The 20,673-nt window shown below is 45.4% G+C and overlaps 1 protein-coding gene and 1 pseudogene across 1 annotated transcript in view; both read left to right on the forward strand.

Moving 5' to 3' along the window:
• The window catches only part of KCNC4 (potassium voltage-gated channel subfamily C member 4), a 248,510-nt gene that overhangs the window by 219,441 nt on the left and 8,396 nt on the right, over window positions 1-20,673 (forward strand). The window lies entirely within an intron of this gene.
• LOC125997842 (uncharacterized) lies at window positions 1,599-1,733 on the forward strand (annotated as a pseudogene).

Here is a 20,673-nt window from a genome sequence, read left to right on the forward strand (position 1 = left end):
AGTATTTCATTCTGTATATGTACTACATTTTCTTTAGCCACTCATCTGTTGTCAAGCATCTGGGTTGTTTCCAGATTCTGGCTATTGTAAATAGTGCTGCAATGAATATAGCTGTGCAGAAGGCAATTTTGTACTGTGTTTTTGTGGTCCTAGGGAATATCCCTAGGAGTGGTATAGCTAGATCATATAGGAGTTCAAGTTCCAGTTTTTTGAGGCATCTCCATATCGTTTTCCATAAAGGTTGGACTATATGGCAGTGAATAAGATTCCTTTCTCCCCACATCCCCACCAACACTGCTGTTCTTGTTTTTTGTTTTGTTTTGTTTTGCATTACCTGGTAATGCTTAGGGGTTACTCCTGGCTATGTGCTCAGAAATTGCTCCTGGCTTGGGATGACCATATGGGATGCCAGGGGATCAAACCATGGTCCGTTCTATGCTAGCACTTGCAAGGCAGATGCCTTACCTCTAGTGCTGCTGGCCCTTGTTCTTGGTTTTTTGTTTTTGTTTTTTTTCTTTTTTTGTGATGTGTGCTAGTCTCTTATGGCGTGAGATAGTACTTCATTGTTGTTTTGATTTGCATCTTCCTGATGATTAGTGATGTGGAGTATTTTCTCATGTGCCTTTGGTCATTTGTATTTCTTCTGTGATGGGGCATTGAATCCTATTTGCTAGGATTTTGATGAGGTTCATTGCATCTGTGTTCACGGGGATAACTGTCCTTGACACTGTCTGAGACCAGCTCCCGACACTCCTCTGAACCCATTTAGCTCGAGATTTTCCACCTGTCACTTTTGTGACCTTTAACCTTAGGATCACCTCGAAGTTTTCTCGGAATCATGCAAGATCTGATCTGCGGGTCACACAAGATCTGATCCAGGCACTGGATTGAATACCAATGAAGCTGACAATACTTGCAGGGAAAGACAGGCACAAAGCAATACACTACCAGGTTCAAACTGTCCATTGGCAAGGTGTCTGGGTTTTAATGAAGATATAGATATTTTCTATGGTAGGAACTCAGCAGTTTGGAGGAAGGAGTAGCACTTGTAAGGAAGACTGAGCGGGACAGTTTACATATCAGGATCAGGGTGCATGCTTTGGAGGCCTGGATTCTATCTCAGGAGCTGCTGATAGATTCCCCACACTTCATATAGTGACTCCAGAGCACTGAGCTGGGAGTATTCCCTGAGCACTATCTGGTATGCTTTCCTACCCCACCACAAGTTATAATCTAAATTGTAAAAACAAGGAATGAATACCACCTCCAGTCTCCTAACACTACCTATAGTCTCAGACTATGAATCCCTCGGAAAATAGCTTTTCAGCAGATTTTTTTTTTTCTTTATGTGGGTCAGTGGTAAAGATCATATTCTGTATGCTTAAGATTTGGGTTCGGGCCCGGAGAGATAGCACAGCGGCGTTTGCCTTGCAAGCAGCCGATCCAGGACCAAAGGTGGTTGGTTCGAATCCAGGTGTCCCATATGGTCCCCCGTGCCTGCCAGGAGCTATTTCTGAGCAGACAGCCAGGAGTAACCCCTGAGCACAGCTGGGTGTGACCCAAACCCCCCCCCCAAAAAAAAGAAAAGATTTGGGTTCATACTTACCTGGCAGGGTAGATACCCTGATTAAGAAGGTGGTTTCCCCAGGGTGAGGCTTATCCATTGCACTCCGGCTGTGCTGAGCCCTGCGATTTCCCCAAATGTGGGAAACTTGACTGCTTAATTTTAAGATTAAAATAAAAAAAATATTTGGTTCAATGTGGCACTCAGGGATTGGGGAGGAAGTGATAGAGAGGTCTAGCAGACATTTGAAGATGTCTACTCACTTACTATTATTATTTGGTTTTTCAGTCACACCTGGTGGCACTCAGGGATTACTCCTAGTTTTGCTCTCAGAAATCACCTCTGGCAGGCTCAGGGGACCATATGGGATGCCGGGAATCAAACCACTATTTTCAGGATTGGTCGTGTGCAAGGCAAATGCCCTAATGCTGTCTATCTCTCTGGCCCCATTTATTATTATTATTATTATTATTATTATTATTATTATTATTATTGTTTAAAAATATTTTCTGGTGCTGAGGGTTAAACCCAAGCCTTCACATGCAAGACATGGGTACCTCATTGAGCCAGAGATCCCTGGCCCACTTATATGCTCAATGCTTTTCTTTAGTAAGCAACACTGACATATATCATGAACATCTGTAGTTTTTATTTTTCAAAGAAGTGAGGACAAATATCTATTTCATGTCAAAATCCATTAATTTACATCCTTTGTAGTAATTGCAAAATAGTCCATGCTACAACTTTACCATACTTGGTTTAACCAATTCCATTGATTTCCACTTAAGTTGCTTACAGTTTGTGTATGTGTGTGTGTTGGGGGGGTGTGTGTGTGAGAGAAAGGCGGGGAGAAGAAGAGAGAGGAGAAAGAGAGACTTTTCTATTCTTGTAGCAAATATTTGTGTATCTTATGAATTTTCTTATGCATTGTGACTAGAATGGAAGTATCATACCAGAGGATATGGGCATTCTTAGGTTTGGGATTTTTTTAAGATGCTATCAACTGGAATGAAGGCTCTCAGTGAGGGCCAGTGAGACAGGTTAATGGGCTGAGCAGTTACTTTGCCTGCAGAAAGCTCAACTATGATCTCCAGGACTTTATAGTCTGCCAAGCACCTCCAGGAACAATTACTAGAGCACTGAGCTAGGAGTAGTTCCTGAGCACCTCTCAGTGTTGCCAACCCCCTCCCCACACCATTACTACCACTACTACCAAAGTTTGCATTGAAAGATACTCAGAGATATATGGGAAAGACCGCATCCTGCTTAAATATCTTGATGCAGTATATGTGCCTTTTCTAGATCTATTATCAGTTATGTCACAAATGCAAATATTTCTAGCAAGAACTTCTGGTTTTCATTTGTAGGGTTTGATCTTTTTTTTTTAAAAATATCTTTAAACACCTTGATTACAAATATAATTGTAATTGGGTTTCAGTCATGTAAAGAACACCACCCTTCACCAGTGCAACATTCCCACCACCAATATCCCAAATCTCCCTCCTCCCCACACCACCCCCACTTGTACTCCAGACAGGCTTTCCACTTCCCTGATTCATTCACATTGTTATGCTAGTTCTCAGTGTAGTTATTTCTCTAACTGCACTCCCCACTCTTTGTGGTGAGCTTCATGTCGTGAGCTGGACCTTCCAGGGTTTGCTCTTTTGGCATCCTGGGCTATCTATTTTTTCCTCCTATGGCTATGTGCTCAGGGATCACTCCTGATGGGCTCAGGGGACTATATGTGGTGCCAGACATTGAACTCAGATCAATCCCATGGAAGGCAAGCACTGTATGTTCTGTACTATCTCTGGTCCCTCCTGTACCATCTTCACTTAAAAGAATGTCCATGCTATCGTGTACAAATCAGAGAACAGATCCTGTTTTGTCGTTGTTTTGTTTTGGGGTCCTGCCTAAGGATTATGGTGTGGTGCTGGTAGAAAATACACTGCTGGGAATCAGACCCGGGCCAACACTGGGAGATTTGAATTGATGCCCTGACTTGTCAAACCTCTCCTGGATAACAGAAGGCTAGGTGTCTACTGCTCATATACAATCTCATTGGCTTCTTGGGTCACAGGCAAAGATTGGCTGGCTTCCAGAAGGTTCTGGGTAGGTCAATATGTGGCTGCCTCTAGGAACTGGCCTATTGGCCTGGGTATATGAGGGCTTGGGTCATGGTATAACTCTCCTGCTAGACCAGAGGAAAGGGGAGGGACCCCATTTATTTTTAACACATACTATTTGCTCCCCACAATAAACAGATGAGAGCATTTTCATTCAAGTGTGAATGTGTCTATAGACACTCTCCCAGAACAAGCACCTGACAGCTTCCTGCACTTGTTTCTCATCACTGCTGGGTCTTGGTGCTCACTAACCTTCCACCACAAACTTTTACACTTGCTCCCCACCTCAGGCCAGAGTTTCAGCCTGAAGGCTTGATTTCAAAATCCCTCTTCTTTCCTTTGTGGTGACAGTGTAACTTGATACTTCCTTATGGACCTTAATTTGGTGACAACATAAATGGAGCATTTACATTTTAGAGAAAGAACTTTTAAACTACCCTTCAATAACACCAGGAGGAAATTAAAGAACTGATGATTTGAAGCAAGTTTGTGCCAATTAACTAGGGAGTTAGCTTGTTTCAGGCTAAAGCCCCTGCGTAGGGGCCAGAGAGATAGCATGGAGGTAAGGCGTTTGCCTTTCATGCAGGAGGTCATTGGTTCGAATCCCGGCATCTCATATGGTCCCCTGAGCCTGCCAGGGGCGATTTCTGAGCATAGAGCCAGGAGTAACCCCTGAGCGCTGCTGGGTGTGACCCAAAAACCTAAATGAATGAATGAATGAATGAATGAATGAATGAATAAATAAATAAATAAACAAACAAATAAATAAAGTCCTGAGTAACGAAGCATAGCAGCATAGCAGCGTCGCCCCCATGTGGCATAAACTTTGCTCGGCTATGACTTGGGCTGCTCTTTTCTTTCTGTACAGGGCCTACTCATGACTCTGCTGAGGAATTATTCCTAGTGGGGTTTAGGGGTACCCTATGGGGTACCATAGATTGATCCTGGGTCAAGGCAAGCACCCTACCTGCTATGCTTTCTCTCCACAACTTAGCTTTATAAGCAATGCTGTCCAATAGATAGGTAAATTGGATGAGAACCGTGTTATGAGAAAACAGGTGAAATTTTAATTATACTTTGGGAAGTAGCCCAAGAGACCCTAAGATCCCTCCCAGTAATTGTCTCATCAGGCTGATGGTTCAATTCTTGGGTCCTGTTGGTGCCAGGGATTATCAGGGATTATCTGTCACTGCACAGGGCCCATAGGACTGCGCTGGCTGATGTTCAGGGTACCATGTGGGGCTGGATATTGAACCAGGGTCAGCTGCATGAAGACGTGTGCTTTAATTTGTGTACTATCCCCTTGGCTTCTTTTTAAAAATTTTTTTTTGTTGGTGGTTAGAGTTAAGGTTAAGTGTTAGAGTTAGGGTTAGGATTAGGGGTTAGGGCTAGGGTTAGGTTTAGAATTAGGGTTAGGATTCATCCCTGGCTTCTTCTCTTTTTTTTTTGGGGGGGGGTCACACTCGGCAGCACTCAGGGGTTACTCCTGGCTCTATGTTCAGAAATCACTCCAGGCAGGCTCAGGGGACCATGTGGGATGCCAGAATTCGAACCACCGACCTTCTGCATGCAAGGCAAATGCCCCACCTCCATGCTATCTCTCTGGTCCCCAGTCATCCCTGGCTTCTTAATGATATATTTACTTTTTTTCTTTTGTTTTCTTTGGGGGCTACACCCAGCAGCACTCAGGGGTTATTCCTGGCTCTGTACTCAGAAATCACTCTTAGAAGGCTCTGGGGGACCATATGGGATGCCGGGGATTGAACCCAAGTTGGCCATGTGCAGGGGAAACGCTCTGCCTATTTTATCCAAATAATATCCAACATGTTATTGCTTCAACATGTAGGTACTTATCAAAGTTGCTGGTACTTATATAAGCTGCTGGAGTGACAGGAATGATGATCTGAGGCGTTGACTAATACTTTGTAATTTCTTTTTTACTTTTTGTTTGGGAGGGTATTGACTATTCCAGTTGGTGATCAGGAGGCACTAAACCTCGCCCAATGATCCTTGGCTAAGCTGCCATAGGCTCAGAGCAAAGGTTTCACTGATTCTATGCTGCTTGGATTCTGAGGGGCTGGGGGTTACCAAGGTTCACTCCTGTGAACCTTGTGCTTGGAGGCTTAGCCACAATCTTGGGGTGCTTAGGAATCCTGTGGTTCCAGGAAACAAAACCAGGGTTCACTACATGCAAGACCAGCACCTTAACCCCTGTTCTAACTTTCTGGTCCCAACAATACTTCAGACTCAGTTTTGAGTTCTGATAACTATTTCTGAGGTGCAAGGAAACAGGATACTCCCATCATAACATTTGTTTCATTGTATTGGATTTGTTTGTATGTTTGGGGCCACATCTGGCAGTACTCCAGACTTGTTTTTGGCTTTGCATTCAGGGTCACTCCTGGCCATGTTGGATGCCAGGGATTGAGCCCAGTCAGCTGCTTGCAGAGCAATTGCCCTGTCCACTGTTCTATTGCTCCAGACCCTAGGCCTAGATGATTTTAAACTTTTTTGTTTAGTCTTCAGAGTTGGGAAGAGTTTCTCTTTTATTTCTGCAGCCTGAGTACTGGAGCATGGTAAGTATTCAGTGACTAATTACTGAAGAATTTTGGTGGTTTGGGAAACCCAGAACTTTTAAATCCTAATCTTGAGCCCCCTTGTCCCTTTATTTTTTGTCTCATGTATAATCAATTTTTTTTAAATTTAGACATTCTGAGGAAGGGGGGGTGAGAAGGGAAAAGGAGAGAGAGAGAGAGAGAGAGAGAGAGAGAGAGAGAGAGAGAGAGAGAGAGAAATATTCTCAAGAGAGTGTTTGTTTCTCTAAAGGCAGAAAGAACCCAGTAAACAACCCAGCATTAAAGTATGAAAGTTTGGGCCCGGAGAGATAGCACAGCGGCGTTTGCCTTGCAAGGAGCCGATCCAGAACCAAAGGTGGTTGGTTCGAATCCCGGTGTCCCATATGGTCGCCCCGTGCCTGCCAGGAGCTATTTCTGAGCAGCCAGCCAGGAATAACCCCTGAGCACCTCCAGGTGTGGCCCCAAAACCAAAAATAAAAATAAAAATAAAGTATGAAAGTTCACATCTCAAGAGGGAAGATGCAGGTGGGTGATATGTGCCTGGGCTAGCAACATACATATGCACAAATTATTTTTATTTATTTATTTGGTTTTGGGTCACACCTCAAAACCACACTGAGTGTGAGTGGGTCACACTCAGGGCTTACTCCTGGCTCTGCACTCAGAAATTGCCCCTGGCAGGCTTAGGGGACTGTATGGAATGCCGGGAATTGAACTGGAGTCCTCCTGAGTTAGTTGCATGCAAAGCAAACGCCCTACCGCTGTGCTATCTCTCCAGCCCTGGTCCCTGTGCTATCTCTCCTGTCCCTGCAAAAATTCTTGAACATGAAGACCCAAGGAGGTTGGACAGAGAATGCTGCTGGCACATGATATATGGCAGTGCTTCTCAATTATTTTCTGTCATGACACCCTAGGAAGAAGAAAACATTTTTCGTGCGCCCCCCCCCCTCCCATGCAACTGTAAATAGTATCTTTATTTAAAAAAACTTTAACCTGCAAAACAAAAATATATAAAATAATTTGAGCTGATTTTTAAATCAGAGGTGATGTCTAGATTAATGGCTACAATGAGCACATTTTGCAATGCATAGCTTTTCGAAGGAGGGTTTGAAGCAGAACACAACAACTCTCAGCTCCAGAGACATATAGAGACATAAACACGGGGCTTAGCTTGTTATGACAGTGTTTGCTGAGGTCGAATGTGCCCCCCCCCTTTACAGAGCCTCACTATTTGAGAAGCACTGGTCTATGGGAAGGTGGGAGAGAGGAGACCAGAGCTTGTGGATCAGCTTAGTGCCCTGAACTAAGAGACCTTCACTCCTTTTGCTGGACCCCAGTGTGTGTGGGGGGGATTTTTTCCTGAGGAAAACCATTTAAGAAGTGCACTTCTGAGAGAGCGGCTGACTGTCCCCTGAGCACAGAAGACTCTGCAAGCCCCTAGGGCTTCTGGTCACTCATGGTCACAGACCTGCTAGTAAGAGTAAGCTCCAAGGCTGCTGGGGAATGACCTTCCTGTGCCACCAGGGGGCAAGCAAAGCCCAGGAAACCCTCCAGAGGGAGGCAGCCCAGAGAGGGCACCCCATGGTGAGAACCATGAGGTGTGTGAAGGCTAGTGAAATGACAGCACAAAGGTAACCATCTTGCATCCAGACCACCATTTTGTTGTCTGTTGTCTCTTGCAGGTGTCCATGCTGTGACCAGTGATTTATACTTCCCACAAAGATGCCCAGTAGCCCGTGGATTAAGTAATTAATCAAAGCCAGAGGCAGAGATTCCTTGTAAGCTAGAGATATTGAAAATAACTCATTAAAACTGAAAACAGGACTTTTTCTGATTAGCAGCTAAAATAACCTTGCAATTGTAGTCATAGTTCCTTCTATTGTGACCTTGTATCCTGCTTATCTGCTGTGCACAACTGTTCTAGGAGGATGTGTACTGCTCTTTAAAAGACTTGAAAAACCAATGATCAAGGGTGTATAATTTGGGCCTGGGACCTTGTGCAGTTGTCAGATAATAAAACTCAAAGTTTTTAACTCTTTCAGGACTTGAGTGTCTTTGCTCTACTCCATAACACAAGCAGGGTGGATAGATGTGGAGATAGAACCCGGCTCGGCCACTGTCTGCCCCTATGACCCCTTTGCTGCTGGGATGTGGGGCCCCCTGTTACCTGCCTCAAGAAGCTGTGTGTGATGGGCTGGCCATTGTGGGAATGAGGACAATTGCCCATAGTCCAGGGGTAGAGGCACACAGAACTAGCCATCGGCTAGGAAGAAGTTGTAGAGGCCGCCATGGATCACAGGAGCAAGCGAGGGATGGGGTGGGGGTGGGGGGGGCTGGAGTCACATAGCTACAGGGTTTGAAGCTGAGTGAGTGAAGCTGGTGACTCCCTGGCTTGTGGGAGGTCTGGGAGTCATCTGATTGTACCACTGAAAACAAAAACTTATTAGATGATGTTAAATTGGATCATTATATGTTATTAGAGTATTGTGGGGGTTCTCCGTGATGTTCTGCTGCTTCTCTGGACACAGTGTTTAAGAGTCACTCATTTAGTGCTGGGGGAACCAATTAGTGCTGGGCTTAAGCCTGAGGCTGTCTCATGCAAAGTGGCATTCCTGTCCTTTGAGACAGCTTCCAACCCCACTGAATCTGTTTTCTCATATTTCTCCTGGTATAAAAATTGTGAAAGTTACTTTCCAAAGCATGTACAAATTTAATGCAGTCCCTATAAGGATACCCATGACACTTTTTAAATACATAGATCAAACACTCCTGAAATTCATATGGAACAATATATCTCCACAGATAGCTAAAGTAATCCTTGGGGAAAAAAAGAAGATGGGAGACATCACTTTCCCCAACTTCAAACTGTATTTATAAAGCAATAGTCATTAAAAAGCACAGTTGGATTAAAGACAAATAATCAGATCAATGAAATAGACTTGAATAACCTGGGACTGACCCTGAGGTAGATGATCAATTTTTTTAGGGGGGGCGGTCACACCTGGCAGTGTTCAGGGGTTACTCCTGGCTCTGCGCTCAGAAATCGTTCCTGGCAGGCACGGAGGACCATATGGGATGCTGGGATTTGAACCACCATCTGTCCTGGGTTGGCTGAATGCAAGGCAAATGCCCTACCACTGTGCTATCTCTCTGGCCCCAGGATCAATTATTTTTGGTAAAGGGGCAAGAAATACAAAGTGAAGTAATGAAAGCCTCTTCATAAGTTTTGATTGCAGGTCACCATTTGGTCATAGTACATTTATTATATGAATAAATATAATAAGGATTGTGTATGTATTGGGAATCAAACTAGGGTTTCTCATGCAAAGCAACCCTTTAAGTTCCTTTCCTGTCCCACTGAGGTGAATATCTCACAGCATATCTTTGGCCTGACAACCTTGTCAAACTTCCAAGTGAAGACCATGAGCATTTATAATATTAAGTTTTTGTGTTCATTCACCTTATTTGCATTTATTCACTCACTCATTTTTAACTTGCTCATTCCAGAGTCCTATCTCAGGAGCTCATAACTGCCTCTTTTTTTTGTTTTTGTTTTTGGGTCACACCCAGCAGTGCTCAGGGGCTACTCCTGGCTCTACGATCAGAAATTGCTCCTGGCAGGCTCGGGGGACCAAATGGGATGCTGGGATTTGAACCACCATCCTTCTGCATGCAAGGTAAACCCCTAACTTCCATGCTATCTCTCCGACCTCTTTTTTGTTGTTGTTTTTTTGTTTGTTTGTTTGTTTGTTTTTGGGCCACACCCGTTTGATGCTCAGGGGTTATTCCTGGCTAAGCGCTCAGAAATTGCCCCTGGCTTGGGGGGACCATATGGGAAACCGGGGGATTGAACTGTTGTCCTTTCCTTGGCTAGCGCTTGCAAGGCAGACACCTTGCCTCTAGCACCACCTCGCTGGCCCCTCTCTGACCTCTTAAGGTGCATGGCAAACCCAGAATGCAACAGAACATTGGTCATCTCAGACTGTGCATCTTTGAGATGCTGGGGGCTAGGAGATAGGGGTCCCTGAGACAATCCCTGAAGGCACAGGGAGAAAGCAGGTACTCTGCAGATAAGGGGACCCTTCAGTTATAATGAAATGGTAAAGAGCTGTTGTAGTTGCTCAGTGACCCTGTTGGTAAGCAGAAGGATCTTGCTACTAACCTTCTTTTTATCCTGCACCCCTTTTCTCACTTCCCTAATACCAACCTAGACAGGTACAAGGGCGGGAGAAACCTAGTCCCTGTTTTTGCTTTCTGAAAAAGAAATTTGAGATTCTAGCTAAGTGATTAATATAAGAACTCGAACTGGCTTCTGGCAGGAGCTTCGATGAAGGCGTATGAAAGAGAGTGTGAGAAAATAAGCTTGGGGTTACAGTAGGCTCTGTAGTCAATGAGTTGGGTAGGTGGGTTATAGTGAGGTCTGTGGGTAGACGATGCAGTGGGACCTTGTCACCCTAAGTTCAGAGTGAGCCCAATTCTGGAAGTTGTAAGCAAAATATATCTGAGATGACTCAGGGTGGGCTCAAGAAGTTCTGGCACAGGAAGCTGTTTTCCTGCTGTTTTAATCATTTTTCTCCTGAAGATAAATGAAGAGCAGGATTTCATATCCAAGTCTTCATTAGATGCCCACTTAATGGAACCATGACAAATGGGAAAGCAGACCTTATGAATAAAAAAAAGATCAACTTTATATAAAAAAATATCATAGACCAGAGGAAAAAAATTTAGAGGAGCTGATAAAATACCCTCTCCTTAACTAGACTGTCTGCATCACACATCAAATCAGCCTTAATGCCAAGATATATTGGCTCCAGAATTGTGTAAATGCAATAAGTACTGGAAAATGAATGAAAAACCATTTACCTGTATTAAAATGCATTTGCCATGTGGTCCTATGCGCCAATAGTTTTAGTCAAATGGAAGCTTTCAGCTTCTTCGGCTCCACTTCGTTGTCTGCTCCACTGGTGTCTCCTTTACCCCATGTGGGTTTTAGAGGGTACACTGGTAGGTTTCATAAACAGTAAGTTCTGTTGCTAACAGATGTAGACACTGTCACAGCCCTGGAAATACCCTTCCCAGGTGGTAAAATGTTTGTTTTGCCATTTATGAACTCGATAAGATAGCCCTAGTTCCAGGCCCAAAAAATAATTTTGTACAGACAAGACAGTCCTTTCTGTCCTTTCCACGCTACAAGAGCAGAGGGGTGGAAGAACTCTAGGAGAGCTACTCTGTAACTGATGTCTGGTTACCCTAGGTAGACTTGTCCAGTGTCTGCTGTGTTGATGTCTGGAATTTCCTCACTGTCAGTACAGATACCTATGTCATGGTAAGAGCAGAAATCCCAGGAACCTCAGGAATGACAGAAAGACTCCAGCACGATGCCTCAGACTTAAGAGCAATGTATGAAACAGTGACAGCTCTGGAGTCGGAGAGATAGTACAGTTGCCAAGCACAGAGCCAATCTGAGTTCCAGCCCCACCAAAAACAATCTGAGCACAGAGCCAGCAGTAAGTTCTGATCATCTCATTCAAAAAGCAATCAAACAAACCAGCAGTGACTGTTAAAACCTCAATAAATGAGAGCTGGAAAAGAACAGGGGTTACAAAGAGGAAACATAGGGGCCAAAGCGATAGCACAGCAGTAAGGCTTTGCATGTGGCCAACACAGAATGGACCCTGGTTTGAATCCCAGCATCCCATATGGTCCCCTGAGCCTGCCAGGAGTGATTTCTGAGCATAGAACCAGGAGTAGATTACGAAGGAGGATTGGGGGTGTGGCAACAGTAACCACTGAGTGCTGCCCGGTGTGATCCAACCCCCCCCCCAGCCCCCCAAAAAAGAGAAAACAGATGAACAAAAGAGAGACAATAGGTTTTTTTTTAATATGGGGGCTTTTTATTTGTTTGTTTTTGGTGTATTTGTTGGAGGGGGGAGCATACCTGGCTGTGCTCAGGACCTACCCTTGGCTTTCTACTCAGGAGTCACTCCTTGCAGTGCTTGGAAAATCAACTAGTGTATTGGGGATCAAACCTGGATAGACCATGTGCAATGCAAGCATCTTACCTGCTGTTCTATTTCCCCAGCCCAAGCTTTTGTTCTTTGGTTGTTTGGCTACACTGAGTAGCGCTCAAGAGCAATTCCTGGCTCAGTGCTTTGGGGACCATATAGTGAGTGGCAGGGCTTCTGCATGCAAAGCTTGCACCCCAGCCCAAAAGTTGAGACAAGTGTCAATTAAACACTATTCAGAGTTTTTAGCAGCAAATAGCAGAAGCTGATACTGGCTTGTAGAGTAGGAAAGTTTAAAAATAATACCAGGTCACTAGTGGGTATCTCCTTGTTCGGAGAACTGCAAAGTTCAATCCAAGTGTCTGGGGACAAACCTACAAATTCCACATGAGGAAAATACTGCTTCCTGCCCCTGCCACCAGCCTGACCACCTCACAGCAGCTTGAAGCTCCAGGAGGCTTCGGCTGTAGGTAGCTAACACTACACACTGGATTCCTCAGTCAGTCCCCAGGCTGATAAGCATGTTCATGGGATTTTCCCAGCACCTCTAAACTTGTAGTCTTATGTAGGGAGATGCACAGCTGGAGACTGGAGTTCATGCCTGACTTTCATACTGAAGGAGATAATGAGATCCTGCAAATGATCCAGTGGATAAAAGAATCTTCCTTGTTTTATCCCAGGGCTACTTGCAGTGCAGAGCTTGGTCCTGGTGGCTGGAACCCATGGAGTCTCGATAGAGTAAGGGTATCAGTGAGAATCTCAGCCAACCATTTGTGCAAGCACCACATGCAGCCCCTGTTGTACTCAACATGGTAACAAAGGGAAGGGGAAATTACCAAGGCAACCAAGGAGTTGCTGCTCTGCTTTCTCTGTTTTGTTTTATATTTATTGGGAGGGGATCCCCTATAGATGCTCAGAGACTCAGAGGTCACTCAGTGGGGGTCATCAGTACCACACCTGGCAATTCTCAGGGCCAAACTCAGCAATGCTGGGCTTCTCATATGCAAGTCCTGAGCTCCAACAACTTTGATCTATCTCCCACTCATTCCCTCCATAGATATTTTTATTTTATTGTTTGTTTAGGGTTTTTTTAGTGGGGGGGGGACAAATTCCAGCAATGTTTGGGTGCTCAAGTGTTATTCTTGGCTCTGCACTCAAGAATTACTACTGGCACTGCTGAGGGGGCCATCTGGGATGCTGGGTCGACCGCTTGCAAGCTACTGTACTACCCCACTGTACTACCTCTCTGGTTCTCCCTCCATGCTTGAAAGTGCACAGGATGGACTGGAGAGATAGCATGGAGGTAGGGCATTTGCCTTGCATGCAGAAGAACAGTGGTTAGAATCCTGGCATCCTATATGTTCCCCCGAGCCTGCTAAGAGCGATTTCTGAGCATAGAGCCAGGAGTAACCCTTGAGCATTGCTGGGTGTGACCCAAAACAACAACAAAAGGTGAACAGGATATAGGGAAGACTTAAAGCATGCCAAGTGTATTCTTCAGCAGTATTCTTGATTAGCATGGGAGAACTGAGATAAGAACCCAGCCCCTTCCATAGCTTGAGCTCAGTTTGGGGGGAAAAAAAAGAGGGGAATCCCAACTCTCTTTGCTGTGGAAGCCAGTTTATCTGGAATTGGAACATACCAGCTGTTATGCTTTATCCTCCTGGAGAGCACAAAGGGGGAAAGCTGTCACAATGCAGTTAAAGAGGGCCACCAGCTTCGTGCTGTGATCTTCATGGGGTTCTCTTGTTCTATCTTTGTTGATTTCTGACTCCTTGTGTGTCAAGTTCTATGCTGGGAGTATCAGCGAAACCGGCTGAGCTTCCTCACTCAAGAAAATAGTGAACCAGCTAGAGATGGTGAAAAATTCAACAGTCACCTATGTTTTGTTTTCATTCAGGGAACTTTCTCAGACCAAAGTCCTTTCCCAGTCTGAGGTCATTCCCAGTACTAATCTGCCTGCTTGGCCCTCCCTGCAGCCTGGGAGCAGAAGCTTTCAGGCTCCAGAATGAAAGGTGAGAGAGGACTCAGGACAACATACATCTGTTCCATGCCTTTTGAGGACAGAGCTGCATCTGTGGGGGAATAAACGAGAGAAGATAAGAGGACCAAAAAAAAAAATCAAACAAACTACAGAGCCAAGGTGATACAGCATGAATAGTCAGGTGGAGGGGCCAGAGTCATAGCACAGGTCGGGCATTTGCCTTGCATGCAGCCAACCTAGGATAGACCCTGGTTTGATTCCCAGCATCCCACATAGTCCCTCAAGCATGCCAGGAGTGATTTCTGAGCACAGAGCTAGGAGTAATGCCTGAGCGCAGCCTGGTGTGGCCAAAATAAATAAATGTGGGTTATTTTGGGGGGAGGGGTCACACCCAGCAGTACTCAGGGGTTACTCCTGCCTCTGCACTCAGAAATCGCTCCTGGCAGGCATGGGAAACCATATGGAATGCCTGGATTCGAACCACTGTCCCATCCTAATACACTGCATGCAAGGCAAACACTCTACTGCTGTGCTATCTCACTGGCCCCAAAATAAATGTGTGGTTTTCTTTTTTATATATATAAAAAAAGAATAGTCAGGTGGATCTCTAGGAACTGGTTACTTTAGTTGATCACTTTAAATCCCTCCCACTGAGATCTCCAGTCATCTTCAGTCACAAAAGATAATGGGATAGTTATAGAAGAGATGGCTAAATGAAAACAGTCTCTTGTCCACTCACCTCTATCCAGACAGACAGCAGGACCAGACAGGGCTCTTACTGTGCCTAGAGAACTTACCCACATGCACATTACTGTAGCTAGAGATTGGGGAAAGCTGAGACTTCGGTCCAGGCCTAAAGAGTCACAGTGATAGGGTACAGAGCAGCAGCCTCAACAAGGGGACACTAGAAATAAGATTCCAGAGGCAGATTTCAGACCAGGACAATGTACAATGGAGAAAAAACAGTACTGGGACAAGACCAGGCTATCATTCATTGCAGGTGAACAAGTGGCGAAGGACACTAGAGTAGGTGGACATTGAAGGACAGGATGAGTGACATCATTCATGGGAAAGGGAGTGGCCAGGACATTGGCAGGCACTGGGACCCGTCTATTTGAATTGCCCAATACATGCTAACTACTTAAGCTTCTGAGTTTAGTATTGTACAAATTGTACCAATCCTTCATATAATTTTCAAAAACCTATGAGCTCAGAAAACATTCACTTTTGCTCTAGCAAAGGTCTTTTTAGAGCTTGAGACCCTGGAAAAGCGTTTTGAGTGTGAGGAGAGGGACGGGTTGGGTCATACTTAGCAATGCTAAGGGGCTACTCCTGGCTGTTTGCTCTGAAAGTGCTTGACCCCAGGAGGTGCTTGGAGGACCAAAAAGTAGTGTTGGGTATTCATACCAGGGCTGAATACATATACGGTAAGCAGCTAAACCTCCCATACTATTTCTCTTGCCCTAAAAAGTCATCTTGTGCACAGAAGGGGTTCAGATCACATTTCTTCTGTTAGTAAATGAACTCCCACTGAAACCTAACAGATTCTTTCCAGTTCAGAAGGCCAATCACCAGTGTCCATAGTAGAGGCATGTTGGTCTGTTCTCATTTACCTGATGACTTAGGTCCTTAGTCTTACGATCTCCTCTCTGGAGCCTTGTGGGGGTTTTGTTGTTGCTGTTGTTGTTTGTTGTTTACATACCGTATTTCTTGCTCTATAGAACGCACCTGACCATAAGATGCACATAGTTTTTAGATGCTCTCTTCCCCTGCACTCAGGCTTCAGCTCCAAGCGGCATTTATACCATAAGACACACTTTTAGGGGCCAGAGAGATAGCATGGAGGTTAGGCATCTGCCTTTCTTTTTTTTTTTTTTTTTTTTTTTTTTGGTTTTTGGGCCACACCCGGCGGTGCTCAGGGGTTACTCCTGGCTGTCTGCTCAGAAATAGCTCCTGGCAGGCATGGGGGACCATATGGGACACCGGGATTTGAACCAACCACCTTTGGTCCTGGATCGGCTGCTTGCAAGGCAAACGCCGCTGTGCTATCTCTCCAGGCCCACGTTTGCCTTTCATGCAGAAGGTTGGTGGTTTGAATCCCGGCATCCCATATGGTCCCCTGAGCTTGCTAGGAGCGATTTCTGAGCATAAAGCGAGGAGTAACCCCTGAGTGTTGCTGGGTGTGACCCCAAAACCAAAAATAAATAAATAAAATAAAATAAACAATACACACTTTGGAGTGGGGTGGGGGAAAGTGTGTCTTATGGTACAAAAAATACAGTATGAATAGAAACATTCCTCAATCCAAATATTTATGCTTCCTAGTTCAGAAGCACAGATCAGTAACAAATGCCTTTGGAATTCAACCCAAAGAAATTCTTTACATTTCAGAATTACTGTGCACTCTGAAAGATCCCAGCTTTTCTCATGCCTTGAAATCTCCCACGATACACTGATTTCTGAGAAGTATGCATAGATCATCTTTTTTTATGGGAGCGTGTAGAGGGCTCAAGCATCAAGAACTTACAGCAACGAACCCTCCCGGATACTATGAATGTGCCTGCCACACTAAGCCTGTAGATCTGGGAGTCAGTGTTCATTGTGCTTCCAGACTGAGGCCCTTCCTGGTCTAGATGTGTTGGAGTATCTGTGAACTTGCACCTATTCCCATCTCTAAAGATGGAACAATTGATATTTGCCAACAAATTCCCTCACCCACAGTGTCTTATTTCAATCCCACTGTTTCCATGAGGCATCTCTTCTCTCTCTCTCTCTCTCTCTCTCTCTCTCTCTCTCTCTCTCTCTCTCTCTCTCTCTCTCTCTCTCTCTCTCTCTCTCTCTCTCTCCCTCCCTCTCCTTCTTTCTCTCCCTCCTTCCCTCCCCCCTCCCCCCCTCTCTCTGTCTCTCTCATTTTTGGGCCACACCCAATAATGCTTAGGGATTACTCCTGGCTCTGTGCTCAGAAATCGCTCCTGGCTTGGGAGGACCATATGGGATGCTGGAGGATCAAAATGTGGTCCATCCTAGGTCAGCATGTGCTAGGCAAATGCCCTACCGCTTGTGCCACTGCTCTGGCCCTTCTCTTCTCCTTTTTTGGCTGAAATCATTGATGTTTGCAGGAACCAGCTAATCTGACCAGGTCAAAGAATTTAAAAGTGCCTGTGGTCTTGGAACTCTGAGATAGGACCAAGCCTTCTCTGAGATATTAATTTCTCCCCCTATGGGTTTTGTTTTTCCTTTAGTATTTGGGCCCTATTTTCTTGTACTTGGAACTTACTTCTGTCTGGCTTTGCACGAGGGATCACTCGTAGTGGTACTCAGGGGACCTTACATGCTGCTAAGGATCAACCTAAATCAGCACTTACATGGCAAGTGCCCTGCCTACTGGACTATCACTTTAGCCTCCCTTCTAGTCTTGATGGCACAGATGAGCCTATTTGCCCCCTCACCACGGGCCATAGTCTCAGTCAGGGCTCACATAGCCAACCAGCCAGTCTTATAAAATGGCCGGGGAAAGGATACCTGCTTCTCATCTCACATCCCAGTGGTGGGGCCACTTGTCCATTAGCCCTCAGACACCACATAGTAAATCAGCTTCTGCATTAATTCCAGACCATTTGCATTTCATCCCCAGGAGGGAGTCAGAGGTTTAAGGCTCATTGATCTTTTTGATTGCTAATGGGGAAGTCAGAGGAAGATAACCCCATCTTTCAAGGCGGAGAAGGCAGCACTATTCCTTTCAAGAGATAACAGTTTATCACTCTCTGGACAAGGGAATATGAAATCAAGACAATCCTCCGTTATGAGTCCAGAGAAACATCGATCAGCAGTCAGTCTCTGAGGAATGAGCAGGCTTGGCCCTAGCCTCCTTCCTGCTGCTGCTCTTCTCTAGAAGACTCTTCTTTGTAACTTCTCAGTGGCACATGAAAAGGACAAAATCCACTCCTAGATCCCCAAGAAATAGTTATCTGTGCTGAGGACAGGGCTGTGGTAGGGTCATTCCCTCCCAGCCTTTTCCCGAGGGTTTCTTTTAGCTTTGGTTTACAGAGGCAGAGACTGGCTCCAAGAGTTCAAGTAACCTGTTTTCAAGTCTCCTGTGGGTTGGAGGCTTTGGAGGTGAGAAGTTGGGAGGTGCTGGGCTGTCCTGTGGGCAGGCACTATGTCAGGTGCCTGGCACTAGAAGAAACACAGGAGAGACAAGAGGTTTTCTCTTGGGGGAAAGGGACACATATGTGGGGTTCACTCCATACCTGTCTCCAGGCACACACTTCGTGATGCTTTTCAGCCTGAATGGTAGCCCCTTAGCCCTACTTGGGCCTTCTTCCACTACACTCACCTTCCTAGGTAAGTCCCCTGGGTAACCTTGAGGGATGTTTCCTTTATCAGTTACGAAAGGCCAGGGGCTGGGGTGTATGGAGCACTGAAGTCTGGGATAGGTATGGGGTGTGTGTGTGTGTGTGTGTGTGTGTGTGTGTGTGTGTGTGTGTGTGTGTGTGTGTGTGTTGCTATGTCCAGTGAAGGCCAGGGTATCCACAGCAAGCAGACACAGACTGCTGAGGGGTCTTGAGATTCCACCTGTGTACTTGAGAAAGGAGAGGTCAGTTCAGTGCCACAGACAGACAAGGACTTGCAATGAAGGAGGCTATGGGCCCTGAGAAACTGCCTGGGTTAAGTGTTTGAGTTTCAGACCCAAGAAGGAGTAGGTATGGGAGGGTCAGTTCCTCCTGTGACAGCAGGAATGGATTGCCATTGACTTATACACAGCATGTATGGTTGGATGTGGTGGAGTATAGTAGGTGGTGTTAGCCCTGGAGAGAAGATCCATGAGGACCCACCTTAAGTGAACTATTTTATTTTTATTTATGAATTTATTTTTATTCCCTTTCCCTTATCCTTCCTTCCATAGCTATTCTTGACCCTGTTGAAATACTGTTACACAGATCATGGGGTTTATGTGGTGTTGTTTAAAAGCAATCAAGTGTGAAGGGGCCAGACTGAGAGTACAGTATACAGAGTGCTTGCCTGGGGTCAATCTCCAGCAACCCATATGGTCTTTGAATACTGCCAGGAGTGATCTCTGAGCACAGAGCTAGGAATAAGTGCTGAGAACTGCCGGGTGTGCCCCCAAACTAAAATCATCATCATCAAATGTCTCCTCTGAACAGGCATGTGAGAGGTTCTTAAAAAACACACGTTCCGGGCCCAGAGAGATAGCACAGTGGTGTTTGCCTTGCAAGCAGCCGATCCAGGACCAAAGGTGGTTGGTTTGAATCCTGGTGTCCCATATGGTTCCCCCGTGCCTGCCAGGAGCTATTTCTGAGCAGACAGCCAGGAGTAATCCCTGAGCACCACCGGGTGTGACCCAAAAACCAAAACCAAAACAAAACAAACAAAACAAAACAAAACAAAAAAACACACGTTCCTGCATGAAATGCTGACCCTTCATGTCCCCTAAGCAGAAGCAGCAGCACCAGGTGCAGTAAGGGGCCCTGGGATATGGCCTTCCGCACTGGAGCCAAAGCCAGTATTTCTACAGGCTTCACCCTCTGAGGCCAGAAGGACGTTTTTGACTTGATGCCATTTGGAATCTGACAGAGATGGCGGCTGGGTCTGGGCCCTGTTTGTGCTCTTCCCTATGATTGATGCGGGTAACCTTTTCAGTCTGGCAGGTAGATATTTCATGGATGCCCCCTGTGGTGGGAGTGAGACAGTCAGGAAATGCAATTTCCCATTGAAAGCTGCTTGGGAAATGAATCTGCTTGGTTCTAGTTGAAAAGGTTCAGCTTCTTCATAGTGTTTTGTGGAGGGTGAGCTGGAGCTGAGGGTCGGGGAGACATTGGGATGGCCAGGAACTGTGGTAGGGACCTGTGCTTGGGGGACTGGGGAGAAAAATGACTCAAGCGAGGCACCAAGCAGCCATTTTACCTCTGGTAGGTAGATGTTGTGATGTGAGGTAAGTTAAATCCAGCAGACAGACAGACAGATAGACAGACAGACAGATAGACAGACAGACAGGCAGGCAGGCAGAGAACTAGAAAGGATAATGCCTGCCATGCATAGGGATGGAGATATCAACCCCAAACCTCTGCTTTACCCACCCAGGATTCCTTCATTAATTATGAGACTGATCTCCAAAGTAAAACATGTTTGGAATCCCCTCAGGAAGTGTATGCCCCCACTGTTAAATCTTCAAACACTATCCCATGATCAAAGCTTATTGTCCAGCATATCAGAACTAGTCTCTTATGAAATATGGAATTGACAGGGGTCAAAGACATGCATGAGGAAACAAGTAAGATGGTAAAGCTGTTTGAGTGACATTTTGAGGAATTAAAAGCACTTAGAAGGAATCACTGAGAATCTATGTCTCAGGATAAAGTGCATGCCCTCATGCAGGAGACCTGGGTTCAAGCCCTAG

Source organism: Suncus etruscus, chromosome 19 (assembly GCF_024139225.1).
Source record: "Suncus etruscus isolate mSunEtr1 chromosome 19, mSunEtr1.pri.cur, whole genome shotgun sequence".
Taxonomy (NCBI): Eukaryota; Metazoa; Chordata; class Mammalia; order Eulipotyphla; family Soricidae; genus Suncus; species Suncus etruscus.